Source organism: Netta rufina (assembly GCF_964035555.1).
Source record: "Netta rufina genome assembly, chromosome: 33".
NCBI classification, from domain to species: domain Eukaryota; kingdom Metazoa; phylum Chordata; class Aves; order Anseriformes; family Anatidae; genus Netta; species Netta rufina.
In genome coordinates, this window is record NC_140157.1 from 320,820 (window position 1) to 334,697 (window position 13,878).

A 13,878-nucleotide genomic window follows, 5' to 3' on the forward strand; every position below is an offset into this window, starting at 1 on the left:
AGAGCACTGGATCAGGCCAGAGAAGGGGAAGGGGAAGAAGAGATTAGGCTGGGAAAGCAAATCTGGGCCCCGGCCCTGCATTGGTTGTCCGGTTGTCTCAGCATGTGGGAGCATGGCAGCAGCCCAGCGGGACTGGGGGTGTCGCTACCTCACCCAGCACATACCTTGGTGTAGAGATCTTTTTCTGCCGCTGACATGTCCAAATAGGGAGGCAGAAAGAAGACGCTCTTGAAGCAGGCATGCAGGAGACTCTCCTTTTTGCCATCCAGTGCTGACTCCACTGTGGCGCTAAGAAGGGAGATAGGAGCTTGTTGGATGCTGGTGCTGGAGTGGTGCCTCAAGGCTTAGGGAAGGAGGACAGGCATGTCCCTGGGAGGACAGGCATGTCCCTGGGAGGACATGTCTTCCCATGGACAGGCATCCCTGGGAGGGATGGGAAACCTTCCCGCCAGCTTCAGGGCCACCAGGACCTTGCCCAGGGATGTGCTGGCCAAAGTAGGGGCTTAGCAGGTACCTGAGCGTGGCAATAGTTAGCATGGCTTTCATTCGAAACGCTGTGTGCAAACTGTCTGTGGGCTCCTCTTCCAGCAAAACCTGCAAAACACAACCAGGATGGGACGTGGCAGACACTCGCCCCCAGTGCCTGCTGCTGAAGGCCCAGCAGCACACCCAGTCCTGCCTTGGGCAGCTTGGTTTGTCTCCACCTGTGCATGGTTTGTCTCCACCCCCCCTGCCCCAGCCTCACAGGGGGCTGGCGCTCGAGGGGCCTTGCCCCTTCCCCAACCCGCCACGCGTCCCCTCACCTTGATGTTCTCTGCCAGCTCCATCTCGCGGCAGAAGGCGTCCATGTCCTCCAACAAGGAACAGTCTCTGCACGTGGTGCAGATGCTCTCCAGGAACTTCATTTTCTTTTCCTCATCCTGGCAGCCACAGAGAGAAGCACGGGGAGCGTGAGGGGGGAGAACCAGAGCCCACAGCACTGGAGTGCTGCGACGTGCGGTGCTGTCTGAGACACACAGAGGGCAGCAGCTCTGCCCAGCCAGCAGCGCTCCTGCTGCCTGTCAGCAGGGCCAGGGCCCCGTCAGGACACACCAGCACAGCCACGACAGAAGTGGCTGCCCTTACCTTCTCTGCGCTGACAAAAATCTGGATGAAGTTCTTGGCTTCCTCTTTGCCAAAATCCCATAACCAGGCATCTAGCAATGGAGAAGAGCGAGCAGTGCTGCAGTGAGGGGCTGAAGGCAGGAGCGAGGAGAGGAAGGGCCCCCAGCACGAGAGACACACGGCCCTGCTGGAGCAGGTCCAGAGGAGGCCCTGATGCAGATCAGAGGCCTGGAGCACCTCCCCTAGGACAGGCTGAGAGAGCTGGGCTTCTTCAGCCTGGAGAAGAGGAGGCTCCAGGGGGCCCTTAGAGCGGCCTTCCTGTACCTAGAGGTGGGCCTGGCCGACAGGATAGCTGGGGAGGGACTCTTTCTCAGGAGTGCTGTGACAGGACAAGGCCTAACAGGTTTAAGCTAACGGAGGGTAGATTTCAATTAGGTATTCAATTAGCAACAAATTCTATACTCTGAGGGTGCTGAGGCAGCAGGATCTGGGCCCCCTCTAAGCTCCCTCCCAAGCCGGGGCGAGGCCATGCTGCGTTGGGCTCCCAGCACCCCCAGCATCCAGGTGCCCTTCTTCTCCACGGGCTGCAGCACCAGCCCAGGGCCTGCTCCACCGGGGGCTCCTCCACGGGCTGCAGCGTGGAGATCTGCTCCATGTGGGACCCATGGGTGCAGGGGAACAGCCTGCTCCACCAAGGGCCTCTCCACAGGCCACAGGGGATCTTCTGCTGAAGAGAGATCCACAGGGGATCTCCCTGCGGCCTTCCAGTACGTAAAGGGGGCTCATAAAAAAGATGGAGAGCAACCCTTTGCTTGGGCAGGCAGCGATGGGGCGAGAGGGAATGGGTTTAAACTGCAGGAGGGGAGAGTTAGGTTAGACACGAGGACGTAATTCTTCACTGCCAGGGTGGGGAGGTTGTCCAGAGCCGTGGATGCTCCGTCCCTGGAGGTCTGGAGGTGGTCGTGCCAGCACCATCCAGTAGGTACTTGGTGGGCCAATACCCCCCAGTACTGCCCAGTACTCCCCAGAGTTCACAGTACCCTCCCAGTGCCTGCCGGTACTGCCTGGAAGCCCCCCCAGTATCCTCCCAGTGCACCCCAGTAGCACCCAGAACCCCTCAGAACTCCACCATTGACTGCAGTACTGCCCACAGTCCCCCAGTGTGCTCATAGTATCCCCCCAACACTGCCTAGAACACCACCAGCATTGCCTAGAGCTCCCCCACCATGCTCCCACTGCCCCCCAGTACCCTCCCAGTGCTGCCAAACTCAGCCCCCAAGCTCCCCACCACCCCCTGGAGCTGCCCATTCGCGTCCAAGCCCCCCAAAACCGCCCCATTCCCCCGCCATGCACCGAAGCTGTGTGCCCACAGAAACACCCCCAAACCCACCCAGAACGCAGAGCAGAGCCCCCCCCCCAACACCCCGTGGCGGGGTGTCCCCATTGCCTGGATCCTCATTAAGGCCCCTCATTACAGCACCTCGTTAAGGCTGTGAGTACTGCAAAACCAGTGCTTTATTTCACAGCTTTGGCCGCCCATGACAGCGCCCAAATAGGGGGATGGGTGTTAGGGTCCTCCAAATCCCCCCAAAATACCCCAAAACTACGGCCTGGTCCCAGTCCCCCACGCCCAGGGATCCCCAGGCCTCCTGAGACCCCCAGATCACCCTGAAATGTCCCCAAATGTTCTCCTGGGACAATAAAGGGTCCTGCCGTGTTTTGGGAGGGGGACCCTGGATCTGCCCCGGACCTCTCAAACCCTCCATAGGGACATGCGAGGCACCCCGCCCCCCACCCCGGGTTCCTCCCAAGCCCCCCGTGGGGAAACGCGGTCCCCCCACATCCCCTTCCAAAGCCCCTATGGAGGATATAGGGTCCCTCTGTCCTGTTGGGGTTCCCCCCCTCCCTATAAAGCCCCTGTGGGTGCCCCCAAACGGTGGGGACAGGCATTGGCAGCAAGGGGGCCCTGGTGGCCTCGTGCCCCCCCCTCTCACTTGGCCGTCATCATCTGCACGAGCTCTGCCGGGAGAGAAGGGGATGCTCAGAGGGGACAGGGACGCAGCGGGGACACAGCAGGGGTTGGGGACATGGCGGGGGGACAGGAACACAGCAAAGACTGAGGGAATAGGAACGGGAATGGGAAAACGTGGAGTCTATAGGGACGGGGACAGAGCAGGCATGGGGGTGCCCCATAGGGACAAGGGGAGGACACGGGGGGGACACGCTGCCGGCCAGAGATCCCCCAGAGCAACCCTGTGGTGTCCGCACAGCCTTGCCCACGTAACTGCTCAGCTCTGAGATCTGTACCTTTGCTACGCTCTCACTCTGGTCTCTCACGCGAAAGTAGAGTGGGAGAAGGCTGCTGTGCACTGTCCTCTTCATGACCAGCACCGCGGGGCCGGGGTCACACGGCTGCCCCCAGCCCCCCCCCCAAAAAGGGGGTCCTCCGGGGGGGGGGGCGCAAGGGGGCTCACCGTCGGTGTCCACCTCCTTGATCATGTCCTGCAGCTCGGCCTCGGTGGGGTTCCAGTCCAGTCTCCTGGACTCTTTCCTCTCGCTATTGTGCTTCCCCATGAGAGCAAGGGCTAGCAATCATGACCCTGCTCCTAGCTGCTTGTAGGCTGTTTCATCTCCCTCTTCGTCCTGGTTGCGTGCTCTACAACAGGCTCCCACCTTCTGTCAGCCTTACTGCCCTTTCCCCTGACTCTTCCTCAGGGACACTCAACCCTTTCAGCGGCACTGCCCAGCTCCAGGCTGGGAGGCCATTCCCTGACACCACAGGCCACCCCGTCTCCTCTCCCTCGTTCCTATGCCTGCATTGCTCCTCCGCCCTCCTCAGCATTTCCCTGGAGCAGGGCAAGGCACGGGGGCCTCTGCCGCTGTCCCCCCAGCCCTAGCACACCCCCCACTGCCCTCACTCACCGCTGAGGATTTCATTCAGCTTCTCCTCGCTCTGGTCCTTGCAGTAGCGCGCAGCAAGACCTAGACACAGAGATCCCATCAGAGCCCCGCTCCCCAGCACGCTCCCAGCAGCGCAGCCCCTGGCCTGGCCAGCCAGGCTGTGCCCCCTCCTGCACCCTGGAGCAAGGGCCCAGTCGGGGGGCTCTGGGGGCAACAGGGCTGTGCCTCACTGCCAGGGCAGTGCCTGGGGCTGCCAAAGGCTGCCCCAAGAGGGACCCAGGGGCTGGGCTCACCAGTGAATCTGACGGCCTCAAGTCGCAAAAGGGTCTGCGTGTCCTGCAGGTAGGGCTGGCTCTGCTGCAGGTATTCTTCTACTCTGCCTCTGTCCTGCTGCAGCTGGAGAGAGAGAGAACGCAAGGTCACGGGGCTTGCACAGCCTCTCCAGGGTCTCCTCCAGCATCCTGGGGGCAGGGAGGGCAGAGGGGCCTGCAGAAGAGCCCCCTGGGGCTCTGTGCTGGAAGGAAGGGAGCGAGGATGCGGCTGCAGGCAGCGGGCTCTGGCCGGGCACGTTTGCCCAGCTGGGGCAAACCAAGTTGGGTCCTTACCAAGCACTCCCCGATCCTCCACGTCTGTTCTGTCTGGGCCAAGCGCTTGAGCTCTTTGCGTCGCAGAAACTCTGCAGCCACGGCGAGAGCTTCCCCAGAGGCCTGCGGAGCAGCAGAGGTTGGCAGGTAGCACCACAGCCTTGGGAAGGAGACCCTCTGTCCCCTCCTCTTGGCAGAGCTGTGAGCCTTTCCCAGCGCGTTATGGGAGGCTGTGGTGGGGGAGAGCGTGCACTGGGTTCAGTGGCCAAGGCAAGGCCACGGGACGGCCACCATCGGAGGCAGCTCATGCTGCCGGCCAGAGATCCCCCAGAGCAACTCTGTAGAGCGTGTGGGTGACCAGCTCATAAACAGACCATGTGCACAGAACAAGCCTCTGGACAGATGGCCTGATCACAAATACTTCCAGTATCGGCCAGAATATCTACTCAAGCTCTCTGGGACTGGGTTTAGTTATCCAGTGCTCTGCTAGGAATAGGACATCCTGACAACTTCTCAAAGGTTGTCATAGAATCGTAGAATCATAGAAACATAGGGTTGGAAAGGACAACCTTTCAAGATCAAGATCAAGATCACCTAGTCCAACTGTCTTCCTATCACCAATACTACCCACTAAGCTACTAAATCATATCTCGTAAGACCAGCTCCATTCCGGCGAGTGGTCCTTGGAAGGTGCATTCATCACTACGCCACCTTTACCGTAGACTTCATGGACAAATGACAGCATTGCTCTGTGAACCCCCCCACTGCCCAAACCTGCAGGACAGAGCTGAGAGGGAGCTGTAGGAGCTGGGCTGAGCTCCAGTCCTTCCCCTGGAACCACAAGAAATGGATTCCCCAAAGAAGGGACAGCAGCGTAGAACAAGATCTGGGCCACTGCTCATGGACAGTCCCTCTACAAATATCTTCCTCTGTCAAAAATATATAATGGGAACAAGCATGCCGAATGCACATGTGGGGTGCCAGTCTTTTTTAGGGGTGATACAAAGAGCTGGGGAAATATTTATCATCACAGCATGCAGGGAGCAAGTGGTTCTTCCTGAGCAGCCTCCGGCTGGGTCAGCAAGAGCAACACTGGACTGTGACGCTGTTGGTTAGCCCCAGTAGGCAGCTAAGCACCACACAACCACATCCCGTGGCACTGAGGAGAGAAGGAAAGCAACAAAAGTTGTGCGTTGAGATAAAAATTATTAAGCAAAGGAAAAGTGGAAGAAGAAGGACACACAGCACCATAGAAGCTGCTGTGAAGACAAAGAAGTCCTTCCCAGACAGACTCAGTACAGAAGTGTTGCAAGATTTTGTCACATTTACAAATGGGTAACACTTCAATCTTGATTCTGGAATGATTTGCTCTATAAAAGATTTTATTTATTCATTTGTTTGCTTAGAACTGTTTGCTTATTCCCCCGGTAAGAAGTTAGTCTGGTAGATGGCACTGGAACAGGTTGCCAGAGAAGCTGTGGATGCCCCATCCCTGGAGGTGTTCAAGGCCAGGCTGGATGGGACTTTGGCCAGCCTGATCTAATGGGAGATGTCCCTGTCTGTGGCAGGGGGGTTGGAGTTAAATTATCTCTAGGGTCCTTTCCAACTCAAGACATTCTATGATTCTACAATTCTATGGATGAAATGGCATTAAATACCTTGTTGAGAAGCAGCATCCAACAGCTGAGTCTCTGGACCAGAGAACTGACATTCCCATTAGCTGTCTGCAGCTGGGGGTGTCTGCCTCTAACCTTACTTTAGGGTTAGAAACCACGTGCCCCTGCATTTGGAGTCAAAACTTTGTCCCCCATAGACCATTGCCTTTCATCCTTGGTGTTTGTTTTCTATCACTTTCAGTGACAGAAGGAAATTACAATTAGAAATCCTACAGCCCATGGAACCACCAGGGATAAAAGTTGGCTCCAAACCCGTGGGATTCTCTGGGTCAGGGCTTTGTTTTGTCCTCTGCTGCTCAGTGGAGGGAAGGATCATGACAGCTTACGGGATCCCCCATGTCCTCAGGGCTGCCTATGGCTGCAAATGGGACCCCAGAAGGGACCATGTTGAGGGCAGCACCTTCTTGACCACCTTCTTGGTGGTTGAGATGCCTCTGATGGCCTTCCTCAAGGCCCGTGGTGGAAGGTGCCATAATGCTGGTGCCAGCCAGGGACAGCAAGAAATCTCCTGTGTCGCAGCCAGCATGAAGCAAAGGCAGCTGCTCACGACGAGCGTGTAGCACGAGAACCAAGATGAGCTGACTGTCTCATGCACCATCCCACAGCCTCCTGTGATCTTTCCCACAAAGCAAGAATCAAATGGCCCTGTAGGACTGGGTCTGCCCTTGAAGCTGATGGAGCCCTGAGCAGGGCTCAGGCTCAGAAAAGCCTTTTCAGCCTCTTACCTTCTCCACAGGTGTGGCGCCCCTGATGGGACACAGAGTGTCCTAGCCCTCACTGCCAGCACCACTGCCTGGCAGGAGCTCAACCCATGTGCCAAGGACTAGGAGGCGTCCCTGAGCAGCCCCTGCAGGTGCAAAATTATCTGAGGAACCATTCTGCAACTGCATTATTGAAACCCTTAACTAGGACTCGATGTAGGAAGACATTAAACAAGGGAAGGACTTGGCTGGTTTGATTTTGATGAACAGAAAGGAGAAGTTTTTCCTTCTGCAAGCTGTTAGGTTCTTGCTGTGTGGGTGAAATGTTGGTCCTTCACCACCTCTAGCTTGAATCATTTTTGCAGGTGCGTCTTCCTTATGCAATCCTTTCTTTTTTTTTCTGACCTAACATGGACTCAAGTTGCTGTTGCTGGTGCCTGATTTTCACAGTGCCATTTGTAAAGCACTCCACCAAAGGCCACCAGAAGTTCCCAGGTACCTCCCGGGGTTGTGGCACCCTGCCTGCCATTCTCCACTCCACCTCCTATTTGCTGCGTCTGGTCAGGGCAGTATTGCTGCAGCGTGTTCTGATTCTAGACCCACAAAAAAATTGAAGGTCTAATGGCTTAAAAGAAAAACACCGAAGCAACAGGATTACATATAAGAATATCCTCTGTGTGGGGGGAATGCTGGCACAAAAAGGGATCTCTATGACAAGCAGCTGCAGTTTTGCCAGGTTAAATCCAGACAATGCAAGACTTCACAACCTCACTGGGCAACCTGTTCCCCTGTTCCATCACCCACACAGTACAGAAGGATTTTCTGACATTCAGGCAGAACCACTTGTATTTTAGTTCGTGCCACTGTCTCTTGTCGTATTACTGGACATCACTGAGAAGAGCATGGTTCCATTTTCCTTGCACCCTCCCTTCAGGTATATATGTTGATAAGATCCACCCCGGGCCTTCTTTCTTCTAAGCTAGAGTCCTATATCTCTTAGCATTTCATCATCTTCGGGGCCCCTTCATGAACTCTCTCCAGTAGTTCTGTGTCTCTTGTACTGGGGAGCCCAGGATATCATTGGCCTTCTTTGTGGCAAAAGCACACGCCTGGCTCTTGTTCAGCTTGCTGTCCTCCAGGACCCCCAGATCCCTTTCTGTCAGTCAGGAAGACAGTGACAAAGGCCTTCCTGAAGTCCAGGTAGACAGCAGCCGCTGCTCTTCCCCTCGTCAATCAGGCTGGTCATTCAAAACCAAGATGCAGACAAGACTTCGAAGAGGGTGTTGAGTAACTAAAATGGGTAGGAAGGGAATATACAAAACCCTGGAACAGAGGAAACACCTCACACTGAAGCACCAAAACCTTCTGCTTAATGGCAAGAGCAGTGATGTTCACAGTGAAGACACAGGACTGGAAATCTGAGTATTTCCTTTGGGGGAAATGTTGACCCCAGAAAGGCTCTTTGCTCTGTGGAGACACAATTCTGTGAGGTTAAAACCAGAAAAGTTGCAATGTGACATGCAAAGCTTTGGAGGAAGCATACCCGTTACATGGTGACAAACCCTAGAAATAAAAAGTCCTCAAGATCTCTGCTTGGGAGATCACTGGTAGCTCATGGCTGGGCTGGTGAGCTGCCCACAGCCATATGTTGGGAAGAGGGAGCTCAGCATGGTCCCGTGCTGAGGCACATCTTGGGCAATCTCATTGATGGAGAGAGGGAAACACTTGGCTGTACATGACAGCAACTACAGAAGATGGAGCATGGTTTTATAACACAGCCAGGAAGTCTTTACCTCCTGAAAAAGCTTCCTTTCCTAGGTTTTCTAACTCCACTTTTTCAGCTGGCTCCATTGATTCAGAGAAGAGACCGTCATTTTGGAGGAAAATCACGCTCTTACAGAGATCTTGTTCATTTATTTTTCTAGGAGAGCTCTTCCTGTGGAGCCGCTCTGTAGGTCCTCTTCAACGGACATCTTTGTTCTCACTGAGGTTGGTGGACACATTTTGCAAGTGTCTAAGGGCTTACGTTTGTGGTCAGCTTCACACAGGCCAGTAAATGCATCAGCTGAGATTTGGTTCATGACTGTGGGAGTAAAGTTAGCCCATAGCAAAGGCAAGCTGATGCAATTGGAAGTAGTAGCTCACTTGCTTTGCAGGCTTTGCTGATGGGCACCGCAACACCACAGAGCTGGGAAGCTGCCAGAGCTCAGCAGTACCTTGATACACAATACAAACATGGCCCTGAGTTTGCAACCCCCTTACAAAACAGGCATTTCCCCTTGAAATTCATTCTACACCTATGCTTCTTCTTTACTAAATGGCTCGCATTGCAAGGTTGCACCTAGGACACTTAATTATCAAACAGTCACTGGAGTGGAAATTTAGGTTTCCAAATTTAATAATAATAATAATAATAATAATAATAATAATAATAATAATAATAATAATAATAATAATAATAATAAAGATTTCATTGAATTTCGTATTTCCAATCTCAGTGTGACTGGAATTGGTTGATTTTCTCTGTGTAGTGGGTTTACGTGGCAAGGTTTTGGTAGCAGGGGGCCATAGGGGTGGTTTCTGTGAGAAAGATCTAGAAGCTGCCCCATGTTTGGGAAGGGCCCCATTGTTTTCCAGAGCTGAGCCAATAAGCGATGTTGTTTTGCGCCTCTGTGAGAGCATATTTAAGACAGGGAAAAAAACGCTGCGCCACACAGCAGCCGGGAGAGTGAAGGGAGTGAGGAACAGCCTTGCAGGCGCCAAGGTCAGTGTAGAAGGAGGGGGAGAGGTGCTCCAGGCGCCGGAGCAGAAGTCCCCTGCGGCCTGTGGTGAGGAGCCTGGTGAAGCAGGTTGTCTCCCTGCAGCCTCATGGAGCACCACGGTGGAGCAGGGTTCCACGCTGCAGCGCGTGGAGGAGACCACGGTGGAGCAGGTGGACCTGCACCGATGGAGGCTGCGGCCCGTGGAAGACCGCTGCCAGAGCAGATTCCGGGCCACACCTGTAGCCCGTGGAGAGGAGCCCACGCAGGAGCAGGTGACGTGGCAGGAGCTGCTGCCCGTGGGGGACCCAGATTGGAGCAGTTTGCTCCTGAGGGATGGACCCCGTGCTACGGACCCATATCTGGAGCAGTTCTGGAAGAACTGCTGCCTGTGGGAAGCCCACGCCGGATCAGTTCAGCAAGGACTGCATCCCGTGGGAGGGATCCCACAGCAAAAGGGACGAGAGTGACCGAGAAGGAGCGGCGGAGAAGAAGCGCTGTAGACTGACCATAACCTCTGTTCCTTCGTTCCCCTGCACTGCTCGGGGGGAGGAGGTGGAAGAGGGTAGATGGGGGAGAAGGTACTTTTGGCGAGCGGTCGTGGTGAAGCTCGTCTGCCCACCCAAGTAAAACCACCACACTCTCTCAGAGAGGGGTAAGGATTTTTGCTCAGGAGTTGGCAGGGCTGATAGATAGGGCTTTAAACTAGAGTCGAAGGAGGAAGGGGATAGAACCAGACACGCCGCTGATGAGCTGAGGGATGGTGCGCTAGAATCAGAGGGACGGTGTGCTAGTGAGGTCCTGCGGTCAGCTCCACAAGGCGCTGCCTGTAGGGACGCACATTTGAAGTGCTTCTACACAAACGCATGCAGTATGAGGAATCAAATGGATGAGCTAGAAGTCTTGGCCCTGTCCCACAGCTACGACATCATCGGCATAAGCGAAACCTGGTGGGATGAGTCCTGTGGCTGGTGTGTGGTGGAATTTTCTCCCAACGGAGGCAAACAGCACCTCTGTAGCCCTGCCATGTCACACAACCTCGCTTCCAGCGGCCACACACTTTCTTTTTCCACTTAAGCTCTAGAAGAAGATCCCTGCTCAGCCAAGCTGGCCTCCTGCCCCGCCTGCTTGACTTCCGACATTTTGGAATCACCTGCTCCTGTGCTCTTAGGAGGTCGTGCTTAAAAAGATGGACCCCGATACCTGCCAAAACAGCTTCTCAGGGGATCTTCCTAAGTAGCTCCCTGAGCAGCCTGAACTCTGCCCTCCCCGTGTCCAAAGCTCACAGAATTGGAGGGGTTGGAAGGGACCTCAAGAGATCATCGGGTCCAACCCCCCTGCCAAAAGCAGGTGTACTGGCAGTTTTCCTCCTATCGCCAAAGATTTTTAAACTCAACTGCTTCATGATTGCTATGGCCAAGATGGCCGCCCATCACCACTTCACCCACCGCACCCTCTGTGTTCACAAGTGTGAGATATGTTCATCTGATTCGTGTCAATATGGAACAATGCTAGGGCCGCATGGTATGATGAATGTCACCTTCTGTCTTACATACCCTTGTATAACCACAAGTCTAAGAAAAACAGAATGGTTAATGTATATAGTTCTTGTACCTTGCAAAGGAATGTTTTAACAATTCATGTCAATAGAGAGCAGTTCTGTCTGTCTCTGGGTCCTGCACTGGCAATTTAATTCTTCCACAGATGTGGTTTCTTCCCTTTCCTCCCCGTGTCCCAGTCTCCCCCTCATTATAGTCAATTTATCAAAGCTTCAGAAATATTCCTCAAATCCATGAGCCTATTTGCTTTTGTTACTGATTCCGAACTCTTATTCCTACCAGTTGCAGCCTTCTTGCCTTCTTTGTGGTTGATTTAGCACTGCTATAGATGTGACTGGAGTGTCCCTGGGAATGGCCTGTGAGGAATGTTTTAACAACTCGTGAAGTGTCAATAGAGAGCTATCTGTGTTTGTATGTCCTTTCTTTGAAGTCTCTGATGTCTGGGGGTTTCAGAACAACTGCTAACAACTAGTAACTGTTGTGACTTCTGAATGGGACACTCTGCAAGCCCCTGATACCTGGCCAGGTGGCCAGGAGATTAAGGAGAAGAAAGAAGCTGAAGGACGACTAGAAGGCAAAACTTGCAGGGAACGCTGTGTAAGCTTTTGACATGCTGCCAAGGAGTACAAAGGGGAAGGACAAGAAAAAAACTGAGAGGAAGACTACGAGCCTTCAGCATGAAAGACCCCCAGACACCCCCAGGGGGACCACCAGAGACTGATGCGCATGCTCCAGTAGGAGGGTTTGGATCCCGGAAGCTAATTATAATAACCCCTTATTTTTAGAAGTAGTAATGTATATGTATCAGCCTAGGAGCATAAAAATCAGCTGCTTGATGTAACTGGTGTGTGTCCTGGTGGAGCAGAGACTCCCGGCGCACCCAGCGCTGTTTGCTTACCTCTATTCCTTTAAAAAAAAATTGTAAACTTTGATTATAATCCTATTTTGAAGACTGAGCCATTTATAACACAAGCAACAGGTCTAGGATGGCACCTTTCCTTGTCGCCCTCAGTAGCTGTACCAAGGAGTTGTCATCAAGGTGTGTGAGGAATCTCCTGGACCTGCTTGTATCAGCTGTGTGGTCTTCCCAGGTAATGTCTGGCAAGTTGAAGTCCCCCATCAGGACAAGGGCAGTTGAGCTAAGAGAGGTCTCTCTTAGTTCCTTAGCGAATAATTCATTGGTATCGCAAACACCCACTGCAACATCCAAGTGATTGGTTTCTCCCTTAATCCTTACCCAGAGGCTCTCAGCCGCGTCCTTGTGCCAGCCCCTTGCCTCGCCTGCCCTGCCTATCCTTCCTGAAGAGCCCATAACCGTCCATCACAGCACACCAAGTCTCGCTTGTTCTGGGACGGAGCTGAAGCTTCCAGCTCCTCCTGCTTGTCCCTCCTGCTGGGTGCATAGGTGCAGAAACATTCCAAATGTGCTCCAGTGTACCCAGCGTGGCATGGAGCAGGCAGAAGGATCTCACTAGCACACAGTCCCTCCCATTTTGGTGTGCCACTTAGCAGATTCTGTCGGGACAGAACAATAATGGATGATGCTCAGAGGTCCTTACGGGGCAAGTGAGCTTTCTAGAAACATCTTTTACCCTGATCTCCTGGGAGGCAGCAGAATTCTCCATGGGTTAGGTCAGGTCGGCATATGCGGCCCTCTGATCTGCTCAGAAGGGAGTCGCTTATGACAGTAACCCTTCTCTTTTTCTTGATGGAGGTGGTCGTGATACTGGGGAAGGCTGACTTGCCCTTGAACACCCCTCCAACCTGGATGGACCTTCATGCACATCATTGTTTGTGTGTCCATTAGTTCCAGAGTCTGTTGTTTCAGGGCACCTGAAAGGAAGGTGAGGTAGGCAAGGAGGGGTTCGCCTGCTGCCCCGAGCAGATCTCAACTTCCATCCCTTCGTCACTGAGATCCACTCCTTCTGCCCGACGGACAGAGGGTAGGGGATCCTCCATTTCCTCTGCTGTGTCTGCCTGACGCATCTGTCCCAGGGCTGGCAGAGTACAGTTCAACCTTCTCCGACTCCCTGGTGCTCCTCAGCCTGCCCACCTCCTCCCCAAGCTCTGCCAGGAGGCTGAGCAGTTCTTCTACCTGGGCGCACCTACCACAGGTGGACTCACAGGATGGGATGTCAGGAAGAATTTCTTCATGGAAAGGGTGGAACCGGCTGCCCAGGGCACTGCTGGAGTCCCCAGGCCTGGAGCTATTAAAGAAATGCGTGGACTTGGCGCTAAGCGCCGTGGTTTTGTGGTGGGCCTGGTAGTGTTAGCTGACGCTTGGCCTTGAGCTGAAGGCCCTTTTCCAAGCGCAAGGGTTCTGTGACTCTTTCATTGGTTGAGTAGGCGCCAAGCAGTCACCGGGCCCAGGGAAAAGACGTCCTTGGTGGCCTCCAAGTTAGCTCAGCGTCATGGCACCGAGTCACTTTGAAGGAGCTGCTGGAATAATGAGACAACAGCCTAGTTCTATTAAAATATATATTGCTCTTTTGAGGACTGCTGCGGGGCTAGCAGCACCACAGCAGTGGAAATCTCCGTCCTGACGTTGCGTTATGCCTTGACGTCAGGATCAGGGTGGTTTGAACTGCCAGGGA